Source organism: Anser brachyrhynchus (genome assembly GCF_964034855.1).
Source record: "Anser brachyrhynchus genome assembly, chromosome: 11".
Classification (NCBI taxonomy): Eukaryota; Metazoa; Chordata; class Aves; order Anseriformes; family Anatidae; genus Anser; species Anser brachyrhynchus.
Window position 1 is genome coordinate 9322699 of NC_137706.1, and position 25313 is coordinate 9348011.

The following is a 25313-nucleotide window of genomic DNA, read 5'->3' on the forward strand; positions in this document are numbered from 1 at the left end:
GGCAGCGAAGGCTCCCCTTCCACGAAGAGCACCGCGCACAGCGCTCCTTCTCCAGAGGCCTCGAAGGGCTGAGCGCGCACTTCACCGCGCACCCGCTTCCCGCGCGCAGGAGCGACGCTTGCAAAGCTAATCATTTTCTAGTGCATCTTCATTAGCCTGGAAACACTCCGCTGCTGGCCTCCCGCATCTCCACGGCTGCTGAAGGCCTGGGCCAGATTCTGCTCTCGTGCACGTGGGTGTAAAGGCGCTCACTCGCAGCCGAACTGAGGTTGCAGCCTCGGCCCTGTACCGTGGGGTCTGGCGCGGAGCTGGGTTCTCAGCCCCAGCAAACCTGGGGTGTGCAGCCCCAGTCCCTCCCCTTGTCAGCTCACGAGGCATCTCTGGCACAGAGCTTCAGCACCAGGCGTGCACCTTTCCCCTTCGCTTCCATCAAAGCCGCATGCAAGGAGGCAAACACCCCGAAATACACCTCAGTGCTTGCTCGCAGGAGAGCCTCTTCCCAGAGCAGCAAAATTACTGCATTACAGGACAAGCACAGCCAGGCACCACGCAGAAAGCCCTTCCCAAGTCGAGGACAAACAACGCCCGCTCCCAGCCAGCAAGCCCTGCTCCGCGGCAGGCAGCAGCACCAAGGGGGGCACCCTTCTTCCCCTGGTCAGCAGAAAGGGCTTTGCAAGAGCTCCGGGAATTCCTCATAAATCTCTGTCTGAGAAGCACTGCAAAAGAGCTAATTCTCTGACCCTGCCTTTACCTTTGCCTCCGGGCATGACTGCAAGAAGACAATTCCAAATCCAGGCTGAGGATATCCTGCCCAGCCTGCCCCAAATCTGGCAGAAAAAAAAAAATCCTCCTGTGCTGCAAGGCTAAAGCTCCCGCCTGGCGACGAGCCCGGGCCGGGCCTTTTTGCAAAGCAGGTCTCGGCAAGGCCACGGCGTCCCCATCCCCAGCAAACCCCATAAAGCCCAACCCAGCGTCCGTGAGGTTAGGAAAGGGGAAAGGGAAAGGATTAAAAATAGATTCCAGTTTTGTTTCAACCGTTGTAAACTAAAAGGTCCCCCAGCAACCACTGCTGAGGCAAAAAGCCCGCCTGCGTTTTGGGCCACGAGGCACCCGAGCAGCGGCTGTATTTTTCACTAAAAGGCTGGTTAATATTGCAGCCTGCCGGTGCGGGCCTCTTTGTCCACGTCCGGCTGCTGTTTCTTCACTCTCCGCTGCCCACCCTAACAAGCAGGGCGACAGGAAGGTAAATAGAAAATAAATTATCTGGCACTTAGGACAAACAAACAAACAAGGCCGGGGAGCACCCGCCCGACTTTACGAGCCCGAAGGCTGGTGGGGAAGGGAACTCATTTTCCTGTAACGGGAGATGACTACACTTCGTTAACTCAAACTTTCTCATTAATCACCTTTGCATCGCCTCTGTCTGCCTCGTCGCTGTCAGGCCGCAATAATATATGGAGAACGTTCATTTATTGCCCAGCTTCCCACTCAGTAAAGATACACGGTGCCGCAGCGATGGATTTACCCTGACACGCGGCTCTCGGCACAATAAGGCTAATTTCAACTCGCGGCTGACTCAAACCCCGCTTTCCTCTACCCCTTCCTTTCGTTCCACTCCGCAGGCAGCAGGTGCCGGGCCTGGCAATTAGAGGTGACAGGCGGCTGCCGGCAGAGCACCGCCGCCGCTGTTGTTGTTGTTCCAGCGTGGGTGCGGGTGAAGGCTTCTCCTCTCCTGCCTGTTTCTCTCCCGACAATGCCCAGCCAGAGCCACGTCGCTGCTGGGCAGAGGATGCTGGAAACAGCCGGGATTTCCCCACCAAGGCACGAGGGTGTCGTGGCCACGGGTCCCATCCGAAGCAGGAGAGCTGGCGGCGCCGTCCCGCGGTGCGCCTCTCGGTTTCCCCGTGTTGGGTTTGACACCCCCAGTGTTTCACAACCACGTCGTGTTTTGTCGAAATCGTATGCAAAGCGCTCCTCCAGCATCCCACGCATCTGTTTATTTTCCAGCGGGCTCTGTTTGTTCCCGGCTTGCTCCTACAAGGCGGGGAGGGAGGCAGTGGGAGGGGGACGCGCGGTTGCAGTGCGCTGGCCGGATCCTGCTGCGGGGCCACAGGGGCTCAGGACCAGCAGGATGCCCCATGGATCTGCCCAGCATCCCGGCCCATCCAGAGCTCCGAGCTCCCAAGCAGAGAGGCAGAGGAGGATGCAGAAAGCAGGCAGAGCCGGGGGGACGCTGCCCTCGCAGCCCCAAGGGCTCCGGCAGAGCCCGGTGTCTCCATTTTGCAAACTGCACAGCAGCCCCTTCACGGAGTGACGACTGCTGCTAAAGCAGAGCCTGGCCGCAAACGAGCTGCTCCTTTTTTTAAAGGAAAGGATCTGGGATTAACTAATTCTTAATTAATTAACAGGGACTTAAATGTTTATAGGTGTCGAATGGAGAGGAAGAGAAAAAAAGACAAAAATCCCTTGTTGGACAGGTTTCTTCGCGCAGAAAAGCCTTTTAGGGGATTAAAAAGAAGTCATGCTCGGATGCAGCCGCCCCCCCACCCACTTCTTGGCCCCCTCCAAGCTCTCTGCATGTGTTAAATCCTGGGGAAACTGAGGCAGGGCTGGGCCTCCTGTCCTTGGTGCCAAGCAGGAGGGATGGTGACCAAAGCCTCAGCTTTGAAACAACAGGAAAAATGAAACCTACGGTGACATCCTTTGCAACTGCAAGCATCCAGTAAGGGGAATCTTGCCCCAGAGAGGGGTAAATAGGGCTGGTGGTGTTCAGCCAGCGTTGTGCCGCCGCAGTGAGCAGAGACCCAAGAAATCTTGTGGTTTGCCCCAAAAAGCCAGCAGCTACGCATGGGTGAGAAACAGCCACACACAAAACTGATGACGCAGCTTCCATGGCTCACTAACATCTCATCTGAAAGCACTCCGATGCGTTGCATTACCCTGAACATTAATGGAAGCCATGTATTAAAAAAAAATAGGTGTTAAAATCGGAAATTGCCATTTCTCTGCTCATTGTTGCAACGATCCCTCGCTGATCTCTGAGTCGGATCCACGCTTAAAAAAAAAGCCCACATGCGCACACCGGGCCCTGGGAAGCACAGAGCACTGGCGATGCACGAGGCCATCGATTAAAAACCCACGCAGGAGCTGGAAATCACGAGCAGCAGGAAGCATTGCCAGCCTGGATGCAGCGTTCTGCGCTCTGTCCTCGGTGTGGGGCATAGAAAAGCATCCAGAAAGGTGCTGGGGGTCTCCGGGCCACGCACAGCTTCTCCATCGCTCGGGGGGACGCAGCACCGTGCGCCCCAGCTCCCCTTCCTGTGCCGGCTCGGGAAAAGGGGCAGCTCCCAAAGGCTTGGTGAGCACAAAGAGGAAAAGGACTAGAGCTTCCACACGTGGCACAGGATTTCCACCAGCGATGTGCACCCCGAGGGTCTGGCGCTGGGCTGGAGCAGGGAAAAGCAGGCGGCACGCAAGCGCCCGGCGTGCAGCGGGGCCCAAGGGAGCCGGCGCTCGTCCTCCGCACCCGGCTCCGTCCCCGGCACGGCGGCAGGATTAAGCGCAAGTTATAATTAAGACTGGATGTTTGAAGAGAAACATAATCTCCGTTCCGTGGGATTCGCCGGCACAACAGTAATTAACGTCTCATTAACATTCGCCTAATTAAGCAGTTTATGAAAGTGGGTAGATTTGCATACTGCTCCACTTCAGCTCGGCTGCGCTGGCGCCGCTCACACGCCACCGTTAACCCTTCCCCTGCACAGCGCGTCTCATCCGGGCCCAAACGCCCCTCGCCACCGCCTCCGCTGCGGGCACAGCCTCCCCGACGGCCATCTATTTTTAAAGCCCTTGGTTGCTTTCAGTGCTTTGCCCTGGATTCTCTCTATGCCTTCATCGCAAACAAAGAAGCCTCGCCAGAATTTCTGAGGACCTGCAGAGTCGGTCTCCTCAAACGCTTCACGCTATGCCCGCTCACTTCCAAACCTTCTTTGTTTAATGATTAAAAACGGTGACTTCAAGAGCAAAGAGCCGCTCCAAATTCCAAACAGCGACTTAAAGGATGTCTCAGCAGCTTCCCAAAATGCTCTGACACAGACCTCGTCCCTCTCCGTTAGGGTCTTCCTGTTTCTTCCTCCAAAGCAGCGGAGCAGCTCGGACGGGAGCAAAAAAGGGTAAGGAAGAGCTCCGAGAGCTGCAAGGTTTTCCACACCACATAGCTCTAAACAACAGCTTGAAGGCTTGCAAAGGGACCTCGTGGTCATTGAAGGCAAACCAGCGAGGCACTCCCAGAGCACCGAAAAGCCCCCAGCCCCTTGATGTGCCTTCCCTCCCAAAGACAGCAGGCAGCTGGGATCCCCTTTAAGCCTGGGCAGGTCCCGGAGCAAGGAGCCACCGCATGGGACGCACCCCGCACGCCTCCACGCGGCGATGTCACTTGGAGAGCTGGACGTAACATTTTCCACTGCTAATACCAGCTTTCTGCTCTGGTGTTGGATTAGCAAAGCCGCTGCATCCATCACGAGCTTAGAAAGAACGTGTGCAACCCTGCCTTTTTTTTCTTTTCTTTTTCCTTTCTCACTCCCCTCCTCCTAAAGGGGGAAAAATGAGCTCTCTCGTTAGCGGTTAATGCCAGGAGTCAAGATGCAACTTTGCAGCAAATACAGTGGGAGAGAAAAATTCATGACACAGCTTTTCATTGAAAATCAATAGAGCCCAGCCCTGCCCGTGATATACGCGCTCAATTTATTCCCCGCCCGGCTCGCAGCACCTTCACCGCCAGCCTGGCAGAGCCGCCCCTCGACAGCAGCGAGGGGAGGGCCCGGCGATTGTCCCAGATGCGCTGGTGCCCTACGAAAAGGGGGCAGCTCTGCGCCGCGGAGAGGCCCCAGGCGCTGTGCGGGGTCCAGCACCCCGCTTTGTGCTGGAAAGCAGCACGGCCAGCTCTGTGCTGCTGCAGGAGACCTGGGCAGCCTCGCCAGCGCCCGAGGAGGAATTCTGGCCGCCCCAGCTGGCACGCTCAGCTAACGCACGTGTCCCCGCACGGTGTCACAAGCGCGCAGGAGGCGGGGATGGCCACCAGGCCCTGCTGCCGGCACCCACAGCGGCAGAGCTCCGGGCTGGGCTTTGGCAGAACCTGCTCCATTCACCCGGCTGCAAACGCGCGATTCAGAGCCGAGCAGAGCAAGGCAGATTTCATTTTGTTCGAGCTCGGCAGCAGCAGCCAGCGAGGCCAGGTCCTTGCCGGAGGGGGGGAAACACGCAGCCTGTGCTTCTGGGGCAGCTCACGAAGCTGGAGAGCCCTCTTACTGAGCGGCCGCCTCCCCTGGCATGCTGGAATAGCTCCGTTCAACGCCCGCAACGACCGAAGTACACCTGTGAAAGCCTCTCCTCACCCTGACGGGCTGCCCCGAAACAAGGCAAGCATTTTGGAGAGGGGCTGGGGCCCCGCATGGCCCCGTGCCCCCGCTGCTGCAAGGCAGCATCCCTCCCCCAGCACAGCACAGCCCTGCCCTGGTGCTGCAAAAGCAATTTCTGAGTTTGCTTCCACCTCCCAACAGGTGCCTACAGCTCGAGCAAAGCGCTGCTCCCCAGCTCTGCCGCCGGAACGCTCCTGATTTGCACTTAAAACACCCCTGCCGTGGAAGCACGTCTTCATTTTCCCCTCTCCACGCAGCTCCGGAGCCTTCCTGGAGGGGCCGCGGCCATCTCCCGCCACCCCACCTCCCTGCACGCCCTGCAACCAGCCCGCAGACCTCCCTTCTTGCTTTTACAGGTTAAAAAGGGGTGGGGGCATCTTCGGTTTTCCTTTGGAAAGGGCTGGAAACAGGGTGGAAACATCTCATCCCTCCGAGGGGGCTTTGCTTGCACCTTGAGGCTCCACAAATCACCGCTGCCCCACACCTGGAGCCAGGTGCTCGCACAGGTCGATGCCTCATTCCTTCCTAAACATCCTTTTTTAGGGTTTTTATGGGTGCGTGGGTGCTGGGGCTTGCTGTCCACACCCGGGGCTCTGCAAAACAGCCTGACCTACTTTCAGGGGCTCCTTCTCCTCTCCGACATGCAGACACCGCATTATGGAGCAAGACCGTGGCTGGGGTCCCCTCCCTACCTCCCCCCCGTGACGTGCCCAGGCTGGGGGCTCGCTGCCTCCAGCCCCCTTCCCCGAAATATTCCCAGCACATCGCAGCCAAGAGGAGGATTTATTGATCGCCTTATCTGCGCCTAATCCCAGCCGGAGCACCGTGGTGAACGGGGCCGGCTAAACACAGGGCCTCTCACAAGGTCTCAGTGTTGGCAACTTGGGGCTGCAAGGCGGGGGGAGCAGCCCCCCAGAGCCCCCCCAGTGCAGGGGGGAGCACCCCAAAACACTCCCTTAGGGCGGGTTAAAGAGGGTGCAGCAAGCACCCACCTGAAGCTGTGGGCAGGGGCACGGAGGGGGGCACAAACCCAACCCACAGCACTTTCTCTAATCGATGGTAAGCAGTTTACCCACTGCTCCTCTGCAGTGCGGGGAGCCCTAATTCAGCCATGACCTGAATCTCTAACGGGGAGGGAGGTGGGGCCGGCGGGCGAGCAGGGGGAGAGGAGAAACGCCATGGATGCTAATTTGTCCCCGTTCCCTCTCCGCGGGTCGGCTCCTGGGAGAAAAAGCGCCTGCTAAATCAGAGGGACCCCCACAGAGCAGAGACCTGGGGGTGGCGCGCGGAGAAATCCCTCCCCGTTCCCCAGCCAGAGCGGAGCAGGTGGAAGGACGGACACAGACGGAACGACAGCGCCACTGGTGTCACCAACGGAGCCTCCGGTCCCCCGCGTGGCACCAGCAGGGCCCGATCCAGGCACCGTGGGGAGGGAGCGGGGGGGACGCGAGCCAGCGCAGCCCCGACGCGGCCGTAGCCAGGTCAGCTTGGGCTGTAAAAGCAGGGGGAGACGCTGGGAGCGCCCCGCGGCTGCGAGGCAGAGGCCGGGGCCACCAGCGTGTGGAGCAGCCCTGCCCTGCAAGGGCGCTGGCGTGGTGACGGGCTGCGCGGCACCGCCGTGGGGTTCCCGGCGCAACGCCCCCGTAAGTCAGCAGTGCCCAGCAGCTCCTGCCCATCTGCCAGAGGGAGCAGGGCTGTGGAGGGAGGGGGACGAGCTGCAGGGGGATCCGGGCTGCTGGCGGGGCGCAGGGGAGACGTGCAGGGGACAAGGGGCTGCAGCACAGCCCCAAACGCAGGAAAAACGGGGAAAAAAAATCAGTTGAAAACCCCTTGATTTTTCAAGTTAAAATCAAGTGTGTCACTTGGGTAACAAATTGGCCTGCCTGACTGGCAGAAATAGCTCTGTTAAAATACCTCTCTCTATTATCTTTTTTGGGTTGCCTTTCCCAAATGAGTTCAAGAATGGGGAGGGTTTGCAAGTCCCTGTGGACAGCCAGTCTCTCTTTTCCCTTCCCTGCACGGAGCAAGGTAATTATCTGCCAGGAGCCAGGCTGCTGGATGCCTGGTTACACCGCTAATTAGCGGGAACGAGCCAGTCCCCCAGGGCACGCGGGGCCTCCCATCCCGCTCTGCCTTCCTCGCTGCCCGCTCCTCCTCCTCTTCCTCCTCCGCACAGCCCAGCGGGCAGGGCCCTGCAGAGCACCCAGCGCAGCCCAGCCACGGCCTCCCAGGGGCAAAACGCCCCTTCCCACCCGAGGGACAAGGGGATGCCCAAAACCTCTCCGCTGCTAAGAAGGCCCGAGGGCTGGCAGCGCTGAGGCACCCCTGGGGGCTGCCAGGGCTCGATGCCGCAGGCAGAGGGGACAGCAGCTCGACAGCACGCAGAGAGACGTGCTCCCTGCCCTGGGTAAAAGACTGCTGGGTAAGCCGAGGAGCTCCAGGTGCAGATTAACACTCCGGATTAACACTCCAGATTAACACCCGGGCCTTCCCACTGCCCCAAAGCAGGGAGCGCAGCCTGATGATGCTCAGCCAGGACTTGGAGGGGAAGCCGGCCCCAAATCACGACTCCAGGAGCTCTGCTGGCCTGTCAGCTCCCAGAGGTTTCCCTCACTGTCCGTACGTCCTTCCCCACGAGGACAAACCCTCCGGAGCAGGGTCCCCAGCAGCCCCCATGGGGGGACCCCGTCCCCTTGGAACGCAGCAGCCCCCAGACCTAAGGACCTGCTCGGAGGCTGCACCACCCCAAACGAACGGTAGGAAGAGACACTCACCCAGACACAGGTCCTGGACGACTCAAGCTCCTCTTCCCATGTCCCCCTCTCAACCAAGAGCAAGAGCAGAGTCAGGGTGAGCCGACAGCCGTGGCTCCACCGCTCCCCTGCGCTCTGCGCCTCCAGAGAGAGCCTTGGAGCCGCTCAGCCTTTGAAACAAACTCCCCTCCGCAGCGAGGCATCAGTTGGTGGGTGCTCTGCACGCCTTTGGGATTTTTTTCCCCCCTTCCCTTTCTTTTTTTTCGGAGCGTTTTGAATGTGCAGATGCCCCAGCTTCTTAAAATTCAGCCCGGGGGCGTGGGAAGTGTTTTGGAACTGGCCCAAGCTGTCTGCTCCATGCGTGCGCGCTGCTAAAAACGAGCCACCTCCAGCCCCCAGCCCCAGCCCGCCCGGCAGCACGCCGTGCTCCGAGATGAGGCCGCCTGCACCCGCCGAGGGGGATTTGGGTGCCGGGGGGCTCCGGGCAAACTTTGTGGGCAACCTTTCAGAGAAGGTCAGCGAGCATCGCGCCGGATTGCAGCCCTCGAGGCGATGTCCCGGAGCCAGCAGCCGTGGGGACATCCACGTTCCCTCACCCTTCCTCCTACCCCGTTATTATTTTGGGGCTGTGCCATTAACACGCGTTTAGGACACCCAGCCTGGGAGCCCTGCCCTCCAGCCGAGCATCCCCGCAGCAGCGCCGTCCAAGTGAGCGTAACGCGTCTCCTCCCAGGCAATTCCCAAGCGCTTCATGAACAAATAAACGAGCTACAGGGATTTAATGACTTAACCTGTGAGGCACCGCTGGCGGAACCCAGCTCGTCTGAGAGCGCAGAGCAACGAGGTAGCACGCAGCCCGCTCTGCGGCGGAGCAACCAGGGAGGGTACCAGCGTCTCACCAGTTTGCAGCAGTCCAGCATCTGAACTGGCAAGATATTCAAAGGAATATAAAAAGCATTCGACCTGCCCTGGCAGGTTGTGCGAGGCGGCAGGGCCACAAGGGATGAGATGCCACCACCAGCAGGACAGCCACGCTCCAGCCTCACAGCACAGGCTGCTAGAAACCAGAGATGAGGCTGCTTTTTTGTGGTCTTTTATAGCCCTTCATCAACCCGAGCTCATCAGTTCCGTGAGGGCAGGCTCCCTCCCTTCCTCCAGCATCACTTCTCTGTAAATTTGAGTGAAATTCCTACTTTCCCATCAGAAACACGAGGTTTCAAACACGCAGAACGCTGAATTTGAAGGCTGACTTTTGTTGGGAAGGTGCCTGTCTCCTTGTTCACAAAAGGGCTCATTTTTCCTGGAAAAGGGCCCAGATTTTGAGTGAAAGATCAATAACGTGCAGAAAACAGGTCCTTATATTTAATTTTCCATGATACCAAAAGAAAAAACAATCCAATGCTGAACGAACTCAAAATATTTTGCATTTGTTTACCCCACGGCTGTGCTGGAGCATCCACTCCACCCCAAGGGGAAGGACGCGGCCTTTGGGGCTTCCCTTAGAGCCTCCTCGCCTCCTGCTGCCTCCCCGCTGGGGTCGGCCTCGCTCAGGCTGCAGGCTGCTGAAAATTCAAGCCCTGCTTTCCCGTCCTGCCGCTCTGCCTCCCTTCCTTGCCTTGGATGGGCTCCAAGAAGCATCGACGGTGCCCCCCTGCCCGTGCCAACGACAGCGTGGGGAATGGGAGCCAAACCTTCCCTACAGTTACAGCCCTTGGGGTGGGGGGGGGACACGAAGGCACGGCATTCAAGATGCTTGTGCAACAGTCATGACATGCTGCATCCTCCCAGATCCATATGGGGGAAAACTAACACTTTGGCAAATTTATGAAGATGTGTGAAAGTGATTATATTCCTGAAAATATCTCAAGTGGAACGGCCTACCTGGCATATTTTGTTAGTCATGAAACACGATCCGTACACCGACTGTATTTTGTGGCTTCCCATCTGTTTAAATACTTTAAATACTGATTTTTTTTTTAATTTTATTTTTTTAAAGAGCACGACGACAGCAGCGGCACACTGCTGACTCAGGCTCGCGGGGGGCGCAGAGGGGGCCGCATTCGCCATCAGCAGCGTGATGCAAAAGGCGCCTCGCCCAGCCCTAGGCGCGCGGAGGAGCCCAAAACCAGGAGAAAAGAGCATTAAGGCAAGCAGACCATCCCGCATGGCTTTGGCCAGCTTGTGGCACTGGTTTCCAACCACGCCATCTCGCTGTGCTGGAGGAGCTGGCGGTGCATCCCTCCCCTTCCACCAGGCAGGGATTTTACCCCGTAGGAAGCGTGCCCCCCGGCACGGCGCCCAGGCGAGCGCATGGACCTGCTCCCTGCCCGAGCATCCCTCGGCCCGCTGCCTCCCTCCCCTGCTCTTTATTTAATAGCTTCTATTTTAAACCTCGGGCTCGAGCGGCTCTCGCTGCGGCGGCAGGAGGGGATGGCACGGGGACGCAGCGAGCTGGGAGCCAAGGACACCCGGCCAGCAGCCCCCAGCTCCGGCGAGATGCCGCAACAGGGAAACTCGAGGTCACTTTTTCCTGCTTTCACCAAAACGCCCCGAAAAGGCGGCTACTCCTTTTCTCACCCAGTAGCCAAGGCAACCTGGCTTGACAGGCAGAAAAGCAGCAGGTTTCAGGAAAAGCAGCCACGTTTAAAGCAACTCTGCTCTCCGTGCCCGGAGGAGAGGGGACTTGGGGCACTGCCATCAGCACCCACAAGCCATCCCGTGCCTTTCGGGATGGAGCACGCCCCCCCCTTCAAAACACACCCTCTTTAGGGGAGAAAAAGGCATTTTTCTAGCCTTTTACCATGGTAATAGCTGAAAAGCAAAATACCCTTTTATGGCACGGTCACCTCGCAAAACCACCATGCCATTGAAATGAGACTTCAGGTCTAAACACGATGATTTTCCACCCCAACTCCAACAGAGCATTTAGCCACAAAGGGATAATTTGGAGTTATTTAAGCAGTTACCTCCTGGTTACACGAGGCAACGGCAATTACACAGGACAAGGCGGCAGCACGTAGTACTTGCAGCGTAACTACATTGTAATTACTCTTCCCCTGATTATGGACAATGATCAAACGAGATCAGAGCATCCCGGACAAATCCCCTCCTCCCCAGCGAATGTCAGCTGCCATATGGAAAACGCAGCCACAGATCTGTGGAAAATAGAGCAAAGACCAGCAGAATGTGATGAAGGTTTTCCCCAACGGCAGCGCGAAGCTGAATATTAGGTGATTTATGGCAGATTCCCTCAAAGCGAAAATCTCTCCTGCCACATTGGTGGGGTTTTTTGTTTGGTTTGTTTGTTTTTACAGCTCATTTGGCTTTTTGTTTGTTGGACAGTTTTGTGCTGTTTTCTGTCCTCTTGCAGGATGGTGCCTTGTCATTTGTGTTCCCTTACAGATTTTTTTTTTTCCTCCCTAGGAGAAAACCACCTCTGCTCGTGTTCTCCGTAAGCCTAATTCTGTGTCCCCACTGGTGTGTGACAGCGCCGGAGTTATTGCCACCTTCGAGAGGGATAAATCACGGCGGAGACAGGGGCTGTTGTTCAAGGTCCAGCACCTGGAGGAGGAGTCTCCCGTTCCCCACGGAGCTAGTTCCCGGGAGGACTAATCCCACTGGAAATAATCCAGAGCAAAGAGGTTTTACAGTGTCTTTTCAAAGGCTCTTTCTTACTGACAACTGATGAGTTCATATCCCCCAATATCCATTATAGGGTTTATTTTATTTTTTGTTAAAAAATAAAAGGGCAGAGCCAGAGAAGAGTAAAAACCAGCAACAGAGGCTGAAGACTGACAGCAGCTGCCTGGCAGACAGTGAGTGAAAATGCTCTGACAAGATGAAATGTTTTTTCTTTCATTGAAATCACTCCCTTTCGGAATGACTAATACGCAGCTATCGCACCATGGATATTTCCAGAGTGATGAGATGTTTTTAAAATATCTCACTGTGCCTCAAAATATCTCACTCTGGCTCAATAGATCATCCAAAACACCACCCACGGAAATCATAAATAAATAGATACTATAGCGCCACAAAAGAGGAGACTGTCCAGGGCCAGGGTGGCATCCTTCATCGGCAAGCAAATGAGGCCACTGAACTCCTCACCTCGGCACACGGCTGCTGCAGCGAGGCTTGCTGGAAGGGCCAGAGGCACCAAGTCGCTGCGAGCTGAGCTCGATGCCTTCTCCTCTCACCGGTGCTTTTACAAGTCTTTGTCCTGTACGCATGTCCTTGGAGATGCACACAGCCCCTTGCCTACACAGCAGCTTCAAACCCCAAGTGGCAGTGCCCGGGCTCAGGCACCCAGTCCCAGAAGTGCTCCTGAAAATGCAGCGATGCCAAGAAGGGAGGAATGCGCACAGGGAACTTGGTAAGGAAGGATTAGGAGAAACCACACCCAGGTCCACTGAAAAATAACCCAAACCTCTGCTAATCTGTCCCACAGCTGCGTGGAGGCACTGCCGCTGGAAAAGGAGCTGGAAGCCTTGGGGGAAAAACAGCCCCCTGTGGCTGTTATCGCTTTCCCCTGCGCCCTTTGCTGGGACAGTCCCTTTGGGCAACCAATTTTTACACATCTCAGTGCACTCACGCCAGACTTGGATGAAAAAAAAAAAAAGCAGCCAAAGGCAACACAAGGCAGCTGACTTACATTTTGTGCTTCACAAGCTCGCTGACAACCTAGTGTCCCCCCAGCCATGTGCTGCCCCGAGGCACGGCGCAGTCAGGGCACCCCAAAATCACCAGCCAGCTGCAGCACCGCTCACTCCGTACGAGCTGCATCTGCTTTTTGTCTTCCCCAGCAATCAGGCAGCATGTTTTGTTTTGCTGATTGAAGGAAAAGGGAGCCAGCATTTCGGAGGAGCAGAAAACGGGCTCCTTTGCTTTTCTCAGCAAGATAAAATTGTTTAGGTCACCCGGACCATGTCATTCGCAAATTGTTTCCTATTTTGAGAGGTTTGCCAAAATGTGTTTGTAAACTTTCGGAGATGAAGTGGCTTTTCAGAACAGCAAAATCAAAATGCATCACTTGGAAACCCCGGACAGACTTATTCTTCTTTTCCCTTTTTTTTTCCCCAAAGGGCTGGACCTAATCCCCAGCACGGCAGGAACTGGAGCTTTTCATGGGTTGGAGAAGGGTAACACCTTGCCCGTAGCAATTCCACCCTGCTGCTGACAGAATTCAGGCCCCTGCAGCAACTGATTAGCAAAACCCAGAGCTCTGCCAGCCAAGAAGGTGCTTTTCCCTTCCCTTCGCTCCCCCAGGAACAGGCAGCACCAGGGAGCTGCAGAGCTGCTGCAAAGGGTGGGGAGAGAAAGCCAAGGCCCCGCATCCCCAATGAAGACAGCTCCAACATCTGTCCTCAGCCAGAAATGTATTCACCCGCACAGACACACTCATCAGATGAGGCTCTAAAATATTTACTGCCCAAATATCAATCCTCATAAAGTGAGGCAGCCATTTGGGCTCAGGGAGGGGGAAGGGGACGGGGCGGGTTGTCAATAATGTCATAAACACGGGCAATTTTATGTATCTCTGGAAATGGCCAAGGAACACGCAGCTTGACAGATGTGCGAACGGGTAATGCAGGCTCCCTAGTTATGAGCATGAGGATGTCAAGAGGAATAGATGAGCAGTAATTCAAAGTATATTGGGCTTAGAGAAGTACAGGGGCATCGCAATGAATACGTGATGGGCACCGTGGCGGAGAGAGGGCTGGGGAAGAGTGAAGCACGTCGATTTGGGAACGCACCCTCCAAGGACAACCCTTAAAATGTCACAGAGGACCCAGGCAGAGCCACGATGCCACAGGGTGTCACTGCGGTCAGGGCCACGTCAGCCTGCCTGCTGGTTCTTGGGGCCGGAGCGACCTCCAGGCTGATTTCCCATGGGAGCCGCTCCGATGTTTCCACGCCAGCCTCTCCCCTAGAGCAGATGAGCACGGGGACACAGCTCCTCAAGGCTCCCGGCCACCCTGCACCACCAGCACTGGGCCAGGGAAGCCCTGGCCCCTTTAGAAAGTGCCGTCAGGAGATTTGCCCCACACCCAGCCACGCTCTGTTTGCTTTGCAGGGAGGCGTTGCTGAGCCCATCAAGTTTCACAGCAGCGTTTTGTGAGGGTACCCAGAGCAGCCTGGGAGGCGAACAGCCAGAGCTGCCTGTCCTCTAAATCCAGAGCGCTGTTTCGTGCGGCTGTGAGAGACCTCCTGCACTAAAGGAAGCATCCACAAGGGGATCCCAAAGGGCACAGGTTGCTTTTGGAGAACTTTCCTTGGGACTCAGCCTCTGCAGCAGAAGCAGCACCCTAGGGGGCTGCCGGCTGCTCCCTGGGGCTGGGCCGACCTCCAGGCTGACCTCCTATCCGTGCAGGCTTTGCTTTCTTGGGGAAACTGGAGGGCAGAGATCCTTGGCTCCTCGTCTGAAAATCCTTCCTGAGAAGGTATAGATGAGGTCTGCCTGCCCCCCAAACCCACCCCAGATGCACAAGCCAAAAAGGGGGACTTTGCTGCTCCACCCTCCATCACGCCACCTTGCCTTTCCCACACCCAGAAACACGAAGGTTTGCTCAACCGCATGCCTTTTCCTTCACGTTCAGAGAAGACTCAAAAAAAAACCCACCTCATCAGGAAATCAAAGCAAGTTCAACTAACTTCTTTGCATCCATCCCCAAATTAAAAACACCCACCCCCAGAGCCACAGCGAGGCAGAGGGACACCGCCCCCGCGGCGCGGGCGGCAGCAGTCACCGCGATGACTCGTGGCCGGCATTTCCCCTGCCCACCGCGGCGTTCCTCAGAGCAGCACCAGAGACTTTGAGGCAGCACCAGAGACTTTTAAAAGCAGCACCCAGAGACACGCCGCACCCCCAGCCGCACGCTGCCGCCTCCCGCACGCAGCGCAGGGCTGGCGGGTTTCCAGCCTGGAGCCAAAAGGGGGAAAAATAAATAAAAATAAAGCTGTGCTCGGGCACGCGGCTCCTCGCCGGGCTCGCTCTCCCAGGGGAGAGCTGCAGCACGTCGCAAAGGGGAGCCTCAGCTTGTCCACGCTGGCCTCACCCAGACCTCAACACCACGCTTTTTTTTTTTTTGCTGAGCTTCGCCTCCTTTGGTGTCCCTGCCGGTGAAATTCCCACTGCCCACCTCCCGCGGCGCTCTGCAGCGGGATGCAGTCATCGGCACCGGCGCCAAGCACACCCTTCCTCCCCAAGCCCCCCGCCACTCCCCGGGAGAAGTTCATCATTTTCACTCCCCCCCGGTGCCTTCTGCGGGGGGAATTACTCACGGCGGCGAGCAGGCACCCGCGCACCAGCCACCAAGGTGATTTTCCTGGTGGAAAAATCCATGAATCACTGTACAAGTAAGTCTGGCTTCAACTGAGACACAGCGCGCCGTTGTTTATTAAAAATCAGCAATCTTTCCTGGCTGATTCTGGGACATGAGTTATCCGAGCCACTCACTCACAAGTTATTGCAACACCCGGCTGCAAGCTTCCCCTGCTCGTGCTCCGGGAGCTTTTCCTGCCTCTCACGGAGAACCGCAGGGTTTTGTTAGGTCAGACGAGAGCACTGAATAAACGCAGACGCAGAGGAAATGTTTTCTGTAAGTCTCAGAGCTCATCCTTCCACCCCGGTCCCGGAGATGTGTCACTCTGAATAATCCTGAAGCCAGGGAGACCTGGGTGCCATGGCCACCGCGAAGGTCAGGCAGCAGGGAGGGAAGGGACAGGGCCCGCACAGCCGTAGCCACCCTGACACAATGAGACAAGCAAGCGGGAACAGACTGATAATGAGAGCTTCTTTCCAAAAAAAAAAAAAAAAACTGGCTTGCTCTAATTTGACTTTTTCTCCGGGAGGTGCTCTCCTGCGCACAAGAGCTCTGCAACGACGCGGTATAATGGCACCAGACTTCAATGCCCACAGTCACAATAGCAGCAGCAGGAGATAATTGCACCTGTAACTCATCTCGGGGACACTTTCCCCACTAATGAGGCTGTTCGAGTCAAAGTCGGCGCAAGTTGAGAGGGCCGGTCTCGGTGCCAGCCCGCTGACCAGCCACGGCCCCAGCCTCACTGCTTCGCAGCTTACGGGAGCTTGCCTTCCACTGCTAGCCCTGCACCCACCTTGCATTTATTCCTCTTTAGAAAAACCTCCCTGGGCAAGCTCTTATTTCCTCTGCTTCCATTTGCTGATGGTTTGAGGGCATCTCCCGGCAGAGCTGCACCTGCCCTCCCACCCCAGGCCCCGCAGAGGATTTCTGCATCGCTGCCCACGTGCTCGCGGGGCCCAGGAGCGCGTGGCTGGCACCGCCGGCGGGGACAGGGACAAGCCTCGCTGACAGCCGCCGTGCTGGTGGCTGGGACTGCTACCTCTGCCTTCAGCTGCTGCAATTTGTGTGCTCACCCAGAAGGAAAGGCAGAGTGCCTCCTGCCCCTCGCTGAGCTGCTGTGAAACCTGCTCCCGCCCCGGAGTTAAGCAGCACTCGCCTCCAGCAAGGAGCTGCTCTCCCTGAATTCAAGCAGCTCGCCCGAGTGGTGGCTGCGGGAAGGCTTGGGGAAGTAGAGCAGGAGAAGAGGAAGGGGGGGGGACTCCAAAACCCACGGCAGGGCACGACACAGCGGTACATGATGCATAGCAAAGGCGGTCGGCATTGCTCGGGTCACCAGCGTGACCTTCGGAGGCCGGGACAAGCTGTAAGGACAGGAGGAAAACTCCAGCAGCTGCTCTGTGAGCTGCTGAGGGCCGGGAACCCAGGCGCCACGCAGAGAAGCTGGTGCCTCAGCATGTGCCAGCCCACGGCGGAGCTCGCCAAATGGGTCAGGCTTCAGCCCCTTGCTCAAGAACACAGCTCAAAAGCTTCAGATTCCCCTCCCCAGGCCCCCAGGAGGTGGAGGTTTGGAAGGGCTGCACCCACAGCTGCTGTGAAGGGACCCCAAAAACCCCGAAAGCAGCCAAAGGAGGACCCCAGAGGACGGGCAGGCAGTGCCCCTTGGCTGCAGGCACAGCTGGCAGGATCCCCGCGGGGTATGCATCTTGAAAGCTCAGAGTAAATACTTAAAGGTGGAGGAAAAAAAAACACTGTTCCTCCCTGAAAGCAAGTTCTCAGACTTTGCTCTGGGATTTGAGGCTGAGGCAGACAGAAATATGACAAAGGAGACACAGGTTTCAGCAAATCATAGGCACATCAGAAGCAATAGCTTTCAGCTGCCTGCTTAGCTGTGAGATAAATTCCCTCCCGGCCACGCGCTTGGCAACCTCGGGGACAGCAGCTCTGCTCTCCCTGCATGCAGGGGGGGCTGTGGCGAGCCCAGGCTGCCCCCTCACCTCGCACCCACCCGTGCTGGGGGAGTGCTCCATAGGCAAGGAGAGCCAGGGCATCGCCCAGTCCCATTTCTAAACAGCTACAGCCGGCCCCATCCATGGGATGCGTCTCCCTTCCTCGCCCTGTCCCGTGAGCATGCAGGCATCAGGGTTTGGGGCAGCACACAGGTCCCATGGTGCTCAGGGGTGCTCCCAAACCTGCATCCCAGCTCCACACAGCAAGGGCCAGAGGAACAAAGTCCCAGCTTTCCTGAGACCTCAGAGGGGTGACGGCTAGGGAGGATGGGTGGCGACAGCCTCCTCATGGTGCCCAGCAGCCCAGCACCGGGACGTGGCTCAGAGGCGTTGGCCGGAGGAGCTGCTGAGCACAGGCTGTTCTGTATGGCTGGGCTGTCCTCAGGATGCTTTTATTTCCAGAGAGAGCTCATTAGCTCTGCTTGTGCAGGAGTTTGGTTTTTTTCCCCATGTTACCAAGAGCTGGAAAACTCCACTGAATAACATCTCCGAGCACAGCTGGAACAAAGACAGGGCACAGGGGGAGAGCGGCAACAAAACCAGAGATAATCAAAGCTGCTGCTGCAGCCTCACATCACCAACGGGAGGTCCAGATTCCCCAGGCGAAGCTTACTCAGGCCCCAGCAGCTTTCCCCTTGCCGGGTCTGTGCCGGGGCTCTTTCGGAGCCAGCTGCAGGGCAGGGCTTGGGGTCAGAGGGAACCAGACTGGACCAGACACATTGCCAGGAGCACAGCCAGGGGAAAGGCTGGAGGAAAGCCAGGAGCTAAATGGGCTCGTGCACGCACTAGGCAAGGAGGCAGGCAGCGCTGCGGGAAGGGTTTAGCACAGGCACATCCTACCAGGGATGTTCTCGCAGCGGTGCCCTGCAGGAACCAGCCCACAGCCACGCCACCTCCTCACCGAGTCCCCGTGCTCCTCGCCCATCCCTGCACAGCCCCAGCGTGCTGCGGCCAAGAAATCATGTAGGAACAGCGGGAGATAAGGCAGCTCCCCAGATATGATCTAAAGCTCCGTTATCTCTTTAACCCTCACGCGATTCATTTATCCCTCCCAGATCTATTCCTCCCTCTCTGGATCCTCCTGCTTTTCCCCTTCTCTCACCCCACAGATGCTCTCGGAGCAGAGGAGGCGGTGGGAGCCCGATTCAACGGGCTGCCACTCGCCACAGCTAATGGGATGGACTCCGATTGACTAGCCCCAGCGATTCCAAGTTAATAAAATGTTAAATGCAGCCCTATAAATCACCTGCCCAGGAAGTGACCTGGACACGAGGCCTAACGAGTTAGCAGAGGGTTTTATTTAAAAGCCATTTGTCTAAGAAGTGCAACACAGAGAGTCAAATAACTCTTAGTAAAGCAGAAGCACTGAAGCTACAGGGAGGATTAGAGAGGGCGAGATATTTATGGCCGAGGATGTCAGCGCTAACCAGCCCCTGCTTCCCCGTGGCTGCCTGTAGATGGGCCGGGCTGAAGCACACCAGGTTTGCAGATTTCAGAGTAGGTTTGAGGAGAAAAGTTGTATTAGACTTGCCTGCAAAGCCTAGCTATGAAAACCCAGAGGGAAATCAGCTTTTGGGTGGGCTGAGCTGGGACAAGGCAGGTCCCAGCTCTAGCTCACTGGAGCTGCTGTGACCATCACTAGAGACCTCCTGCCTTGTACCCTTTGCCACCTCACAAAACGCTCAGGACATCCACATCCTTCTGCTAGTCCCAGCTCGTCTGCGCAGGAGATTAAACAGATGGAGAAGTAGCAATGCTCACGCATTAACACACACATCTGACACCTCTGTTTGCAAGGAGAAGCTTGAACACAAAGAGGTCTAAAAGCCTCAAAACCCACAACACCAGAAACCAAGTTTTCAGTTTCTAAACCCAATATCTACTCCTCAGCTGAGAACAATTTTACGGCCAGCCACACGTATCCCCCGTAAACCTAGCGCAATTTTATTTGAGAAACCTTTAAAACAATCTTATTGCAAAGGGCAGATATGAGAGAAGACAACATGAAGTTTGAGGTAGCAAGAGGACACACAAACCCCTTCCCAAACACCATCTCGGGGAAGCTGAGACAATCAGAAGGCACCAGTCCCACCCAAGCCCAGTTCCTTCCTGGACAAGGCAGAAGACACAACCAGCCAAAAACCAACCAGGCTCCCACCCACATTAGCACACCCGTTTGCTCTTCACAGACAGAACAGCCACAGTCCTTACCTCAGAAGGGATGCAGGAGGCTGCAGCAGGGAGCCTAACAGCACCGAGAGGCTGCACACAGGGCGTTGCTCCAGGGGCTCTGCAGGTGCTGGGGGCAGCTCATGGCTCCTGGGTGCAGGGGGCTGCAGATGAAAAGGCACAGGAGATGTCAGCATGGGAAAGCAAGACCTCAAGCCCCCATCCAGCTTGTGACCTCCATGAGTTTAACCAAAAAGCTAGGATGGCAAAGAACTTACTTAAATATCAACTTCTTTCCTTGTTATTCTTATTCCCATTGCCATCAGGGAAGCCAAGAGATCAGGTGGGACCCTTGCTGGTCCCATGTACCTCTAGGCACCAAGTTACAGACACCTACACATGTTCACAAGCCCACGAGGGGCTCCTGACAGCTGTAGGGTGATATCTGGGAGCCTAAACACAGCAGCTCTCAGAAGGAATTACTGTACTTTCACCATCTGCAAACAGAGAGGAGGCACAGTAGAGGTGGAGGTGACATTTATTATCAGGATATCAGAGTATCATGCATTCAAGTACCAGTGAGACAGGTTACAGTTTTTTTCCTGTAACATGGCAATTTAAATACAGTACGGAGGGGTCTAAAGGGAACTGGGGCACTGTCACAGTCCCTCAGGCTGTCCTGTGCTATGGGTGATGTGACTGTGGCCCAAAAGCATCAGTTCTGTGAGCGCCAGAAGAAAAACGTGGGCTAGTGTTGCAAAATCGTTGAGGGCATTCTAATTTCCAGTGACCTGGCTGTTTACAAAAATGGCATTGATTGTCAGCACGCACAGGTTGAACAGGGTTTGAACCTAATTGCCCTCAGGGGCCAGACATTCTACTCTTACTCTGCCTACAGGGGGTGCAGGCATTTTCTAATTGCTGAATTTGTAGAGCCATTGATTTAGCTTCACCCCTTTGCTTTCTTAGCTGTGCTATAAAAACATTGAGCAGCTGATAATTCCGTCATGCTTTTTCCTTCCCAGCCAATCACTGTACTTTGAATATTTTCATAAATCTTAGAACCCAAGCCCTGAACAAAAACTGAAACAAGTGCAGGTCTTGCTTGCTTCACAGGGTTATCTATTTCTGCACGTCTTACACAGAGTTCTCAGTCTATCCATGTAGCTGGCTGGATTTTCATCCTTGAACTGTTTGCATGCATAAACTTTAGCCCAATCTGTTTTTCTAGGACATACTTGGAAAATAGCATTCAGAATAGAAACCCGGTGTGATCTAATGTCAGTGTTTGGAATTGGCTGTACTGACCACTTGGCTGTGTCATAGAGCCTTATTAAAGTTTCTCCTGGTACTACAGCTCTAAGAAGCTGGTCCATATTAGCTGAGGTTAGGTTATAACTTTCTTATTATCCAAAGCTCCATAAATTCCTCATTTTCCACAGTAGTTTGGGAGGTAAAAAAAACGGTTGCGCTCCAGGGAAAATGGACTGAGACAAGGTTGCCATCAGATCCAGCTTCTCTCAGTGGACAATTTAGTGTAGTTTTTACTGTTTTCTTCTCATTTTTCTTAACATTTTCTTTTGTTGCTGAGTGCTAGGGACCTCAAAATCCTTTCTAGTGGAATTGAGAGGTTCAGACTCAGGGCTAGTGGTGGAGTCAACTTCTTCCCTCTGTTCATAGTGGTTATCTGGAAGATATAGTGGTAAATGAGAAAAATAACCTAGGTCATCTGCAACCTCCAGCTCTATCAAATAGTAGTAGCACGAGAGTATAAGAGAGATACAAATGCTAGGGTGGTTTAGGTTCTTGATCAGTTAACTTCTCTTAAAATTTTTAATTTGTATTTAACTTTTCCTGGGATTCTTTTAGGCTCTGAGGTTGTGACTCAGTGCACTGTTTAGATGCACTATAACAACTAAAAAAGGCATCCCACTGAGTCTGGGGTACTTTGGTTTTGTTTTCTTTTTGCAATCAAAAACCAAAAGCACTTTAAGGAAAACTGTTTAGGAGGATCATCCTGGGTATAGCAACAGCATTTTTCTTACAAACTTTAGGGGGAGGCATTTTTGTACATAAATTGGGGCAAGTTCCCCTTAGAGAACCACGCTCGCTTTGGACTGCATGATGCCCGTCTGGAGTCAGTTTCATCTACACACACAACCCAGGATTAAGTTCCATGGAATGCCAGCCTGCTTATAAATCTCCCTGAGAATATTTTTGTCAGCCCATGATTTTAGAAGTACCTTTTAATTGCTTGCGAGACTCACTCACACACCAAGACAGCGAGCTGGTATTCAAATCGAGGCCTGCACTTCAGGCCCACTAAGATGGCGGCCCGCCCAGGGGCGTCAGCCTGCCAAGATGGCGGCTTGCCCAAGGGTGGTAGGCCCACATTTCAGTCACACTGAGGTGGAGGCCCCCCCAAGGGTGTCAGGCCCACATTTCAGTCACACCAGGATTGCTTATACAGTGCTACAACACGGGGATGGAGACAACACACAGCAGAGGCCCACTGAAGTCAGACACCTCTGCCTGATCCAGCCATTCCGGCAGAGGTTAAGCTTCTTCAGCGATGGTGCTCAAGCAGCTCCTACAGAAACTGGAGGCCTGAAGGATGAAGAGGACCCTCCCATTCAGTCATGAGGCCAGGAGTGGACCCCATGGCTTTCCAGGCTCCTTCTGGAGCCTGGGTGCACCTGGATCCAGCCCTGGTCTCAGGCTGGGTTACTGCGTTGTGACTGAGAGCTCACACATGTTCACACACACCGCTGACCAGACGGTCAGCAACAGTTGCAGACAAAAACTCCCCAAACAAATCAAGACCTTACCCTTACCCAAACAAATGAGATTTTCCAACTGAATTTATCAATTACAATTAAACTTACTTTAGCCAAGTTTAAGGTTCTGGGCTGACCTGTATTTAAAGTCCAAACAGTAGTGTTCAAGCACAGTGAACAGCTTACAGACAATCCTCACTGAAGCCCCAGTGGGAAATGTTTTAATTTATTTTTAAAGAAGGTGCCTTACCTTTCCATTTTGGCACCTGGGGTTCAGAGGAGATAGCCTGCAGTTCCTCCAAGCTATGGCACAAAACGAACCATCTGAGTCATGGCATCAAAACTGCTGGGGATTATCGTGACTGAGTGCATAATAATGCAAGGACAGGTCAGACAGAAGCTTATTAACCACGATCATAGTGAGAGGCAGTATTCCCCACCCACCCAGGAACTGCAGAGACCCAAATCTCCTCTCTTTGAACAGTATGCAAGGGGTAAGGAAAATAAACCCAATGTTAAAGCCAGGTACGCATGCCAGGGAAGAATGGGCTCCAGACAACTGCTTACATGTTAACAAAGCCAAGTAACCATTCACGGGAGGGAATGTTCCTTTTGTTAGGATAAACTTCTTAGCTAGACCTCTCAGATCTGAAATAGCAATAATTTTACTTACCACCACAAGGAGGAACAGAAAGCTACAGAAAGCATGCCAGCAGCATCCATCCCACTAGGGAGGAAGTCACAAATAGCAGGGGGAGGAAGCAAGGACCCAATAAGTGCCAAGGCACAACCCCATGCCCTTTGTGGTGCACACAGAGTGCTTGAGGGATGGGTCCCCAGCTCTGCCGCCCCACAGGGTGTCCCATAAGGCCAGGGAGCCCTCCTCCTAAGCCAAAGTGTCCCGCAAACACCTTGAAAAATGACTTGTCCTTTGCCTGCTGATCGAGGAGCTTGATTTCAGCACTGAACGAGAAGCAAGACCCTTTCCTGATGGAGAAGGAGGCGTCTTCACCCCTCTCCTGCCCAGCTTCACCTTCACACCCAGCACTATCACCTCCAGCCTGGGTTTGATTTAATACATTTGTTTCACTGTGAGGTCCCCGTAGCAGAGCTCACATCGTTTTTTGCATCTCAGTTTTGATCAGCCAGAGTTTAACAAATTAATAATAAAGAGCCTGAAAAATAGTCTTCTGTCCCTCAGAAAGTGGCTGTGCCTCCCAATCACTCCAAAGGGCACCGCTTTAGACCTCACTGAACAAATGGTATTTAGCTGCAGCCACCTTTTAATGGGAATGATGTGCTCCTACAAGGAAAGCAGTCAAGTGTATCACATCTGAAGATATCCACATGCTGCATAGCAAGAGGGCAGGAAGGAGAGAGGATGTAAGGAAATACCGTTAGTATTTTGCAGCAGCCGTTCCCGGTCCTGTCCCCAGGCCTGACAACCTACCCAAAGTTGCCCGTTACATTCAGCATTGAGGTCACGAGAAACGTTTGCAAGGTTCACTGTGGAGGCGGGCAAATATTTGCCAAGGATACTTCCAAATCTCTAGGCCCGCCACGTGCTTTCTGCAAATTTATTTGCTGATCATGGTCCTTGCACAAATTTGCAAATGAAGAGCAAAGACAGAGCACTGTGTCAAAGATAACTCCGCTGACTTGAATTAGGGTGCAGTAATTAACACCCTGAGCACTGGCAGTCTCACTCCCAGCTAGCAGAGCTGGTTATAGCCTTCTCATCTCATCTCAGCTCCTTACCTCCAGCTCGAGCTTGGCCAAGCACCCTGCTAATTTGCTGTGCTAATTAATCACAGTTTCCATTGTTTATTCTTTTGTTCTTGTACAAGCAGCCGCCATGGCTGGGCACATGCCCACAGTGGTAAGCTGGCATCACCTTCAAGGACCAGCACAGCCCCACTGTGAAGCCAGTAGATGCCAAGAGCTCTGCCATCACTCCAAAACACAGGCAGCCACCTCCCCCTGCTAATCCCCCCGCATGCCAAAACCCACCGCTGAGCCAGCATCACCCAGCTGTGCTGGGGACAGAGCTGACAAGCCATTTCCTCTCTGCTTGCTCCCTTTTGTCAGGAATTGCTTTAAACAGGTATTTTTGCAAAAAAGACACCAAGAGGAGAGAAAAGAAATGTTAGTCCGAGTGAGCCTGTGTTGTTAAATATCAAGAAATCCAAGCCTGGAGCCCAACAGAGGCCAAGGTTTCTGGGCTTTGACACAGCTGACAAGCTGCAGCACAATGAGGAAATGCACGTACAGAAATAGCCAGCCAGGATAAAGGATTTACTGGCTCTTTCACAGAAAAGAAAAGAATAAGCTTAAACACTCCATTTAGAAGCAGTAAAAAAAAAAAAAAATCTGCAGGAGGAATATTTCAGCAGCAGGATTAGCGGGAGGTGAAGAAAAACCAAATCCTGCCTGTCCTGAGCACACAAAAGGACACTGACCTTCTGCTCCAGCTTGCCCCCATCCCACCATGTCCCCAAAGGTCCCAGCACAGCTCCTTGTCACACCAGCTTCTGCAGGATCAGGTCTGGAGCATTCTTCCTGGACTGATCTTCCATGCTCAAAACCCTTTCCAGGGCTTGTTGCTGCTGTGGCACCCACTGAAAACCCCAGCTAAGGGGGTCGTGCTGCTCAGAGCGGTGCCACCTCGGCCAGGGCACGAGCCCTTTCCCACCCCAGTCCATGGTCTGAAGCAGAAAGGAAAAGTTTTGACTTCCCTGAAAGTTTTTCCTCTGCCTTGAGATGAAAGAGACAGTCTAGAGGAAGAAACAGGAACCATATTTTTCTGATGAAAGCATTTCAGCTGTATTATTTTTGACTAGCACCAGTCAGAACAGAGCCACACAAA

At 54.6% G+C, this 25313-nt stretch overlaps 1 protein-coding gene across 3 annotated transcripts in view; it reads right to left on the reverse strand.

The window, feature by feature from the left end:
* The window catches only part of LINGO1 (leucine rich repeat and Ig domain containing 1), a 136226-nt gene that overhangs the window by 91437 nt on the left and 19476 nt on the right, over window positions 1–25313 (reverse strand). For 2 of the 3 annotated variants that reach the window (XR_013938090.1, XR_013938091.1), the window contains exon 2: window positions 19713–19834. The gene's annotated coding sequence lies outside the window, so the exon portion shown is untranslated. Of the gene's footprint in view, window positions 1–8191; window positions 8465–19712; window positions 19835–25313 lie in introns of those variants that run through there. The other variant, XM_080551432.1, reaches the window with a different exon arrangement.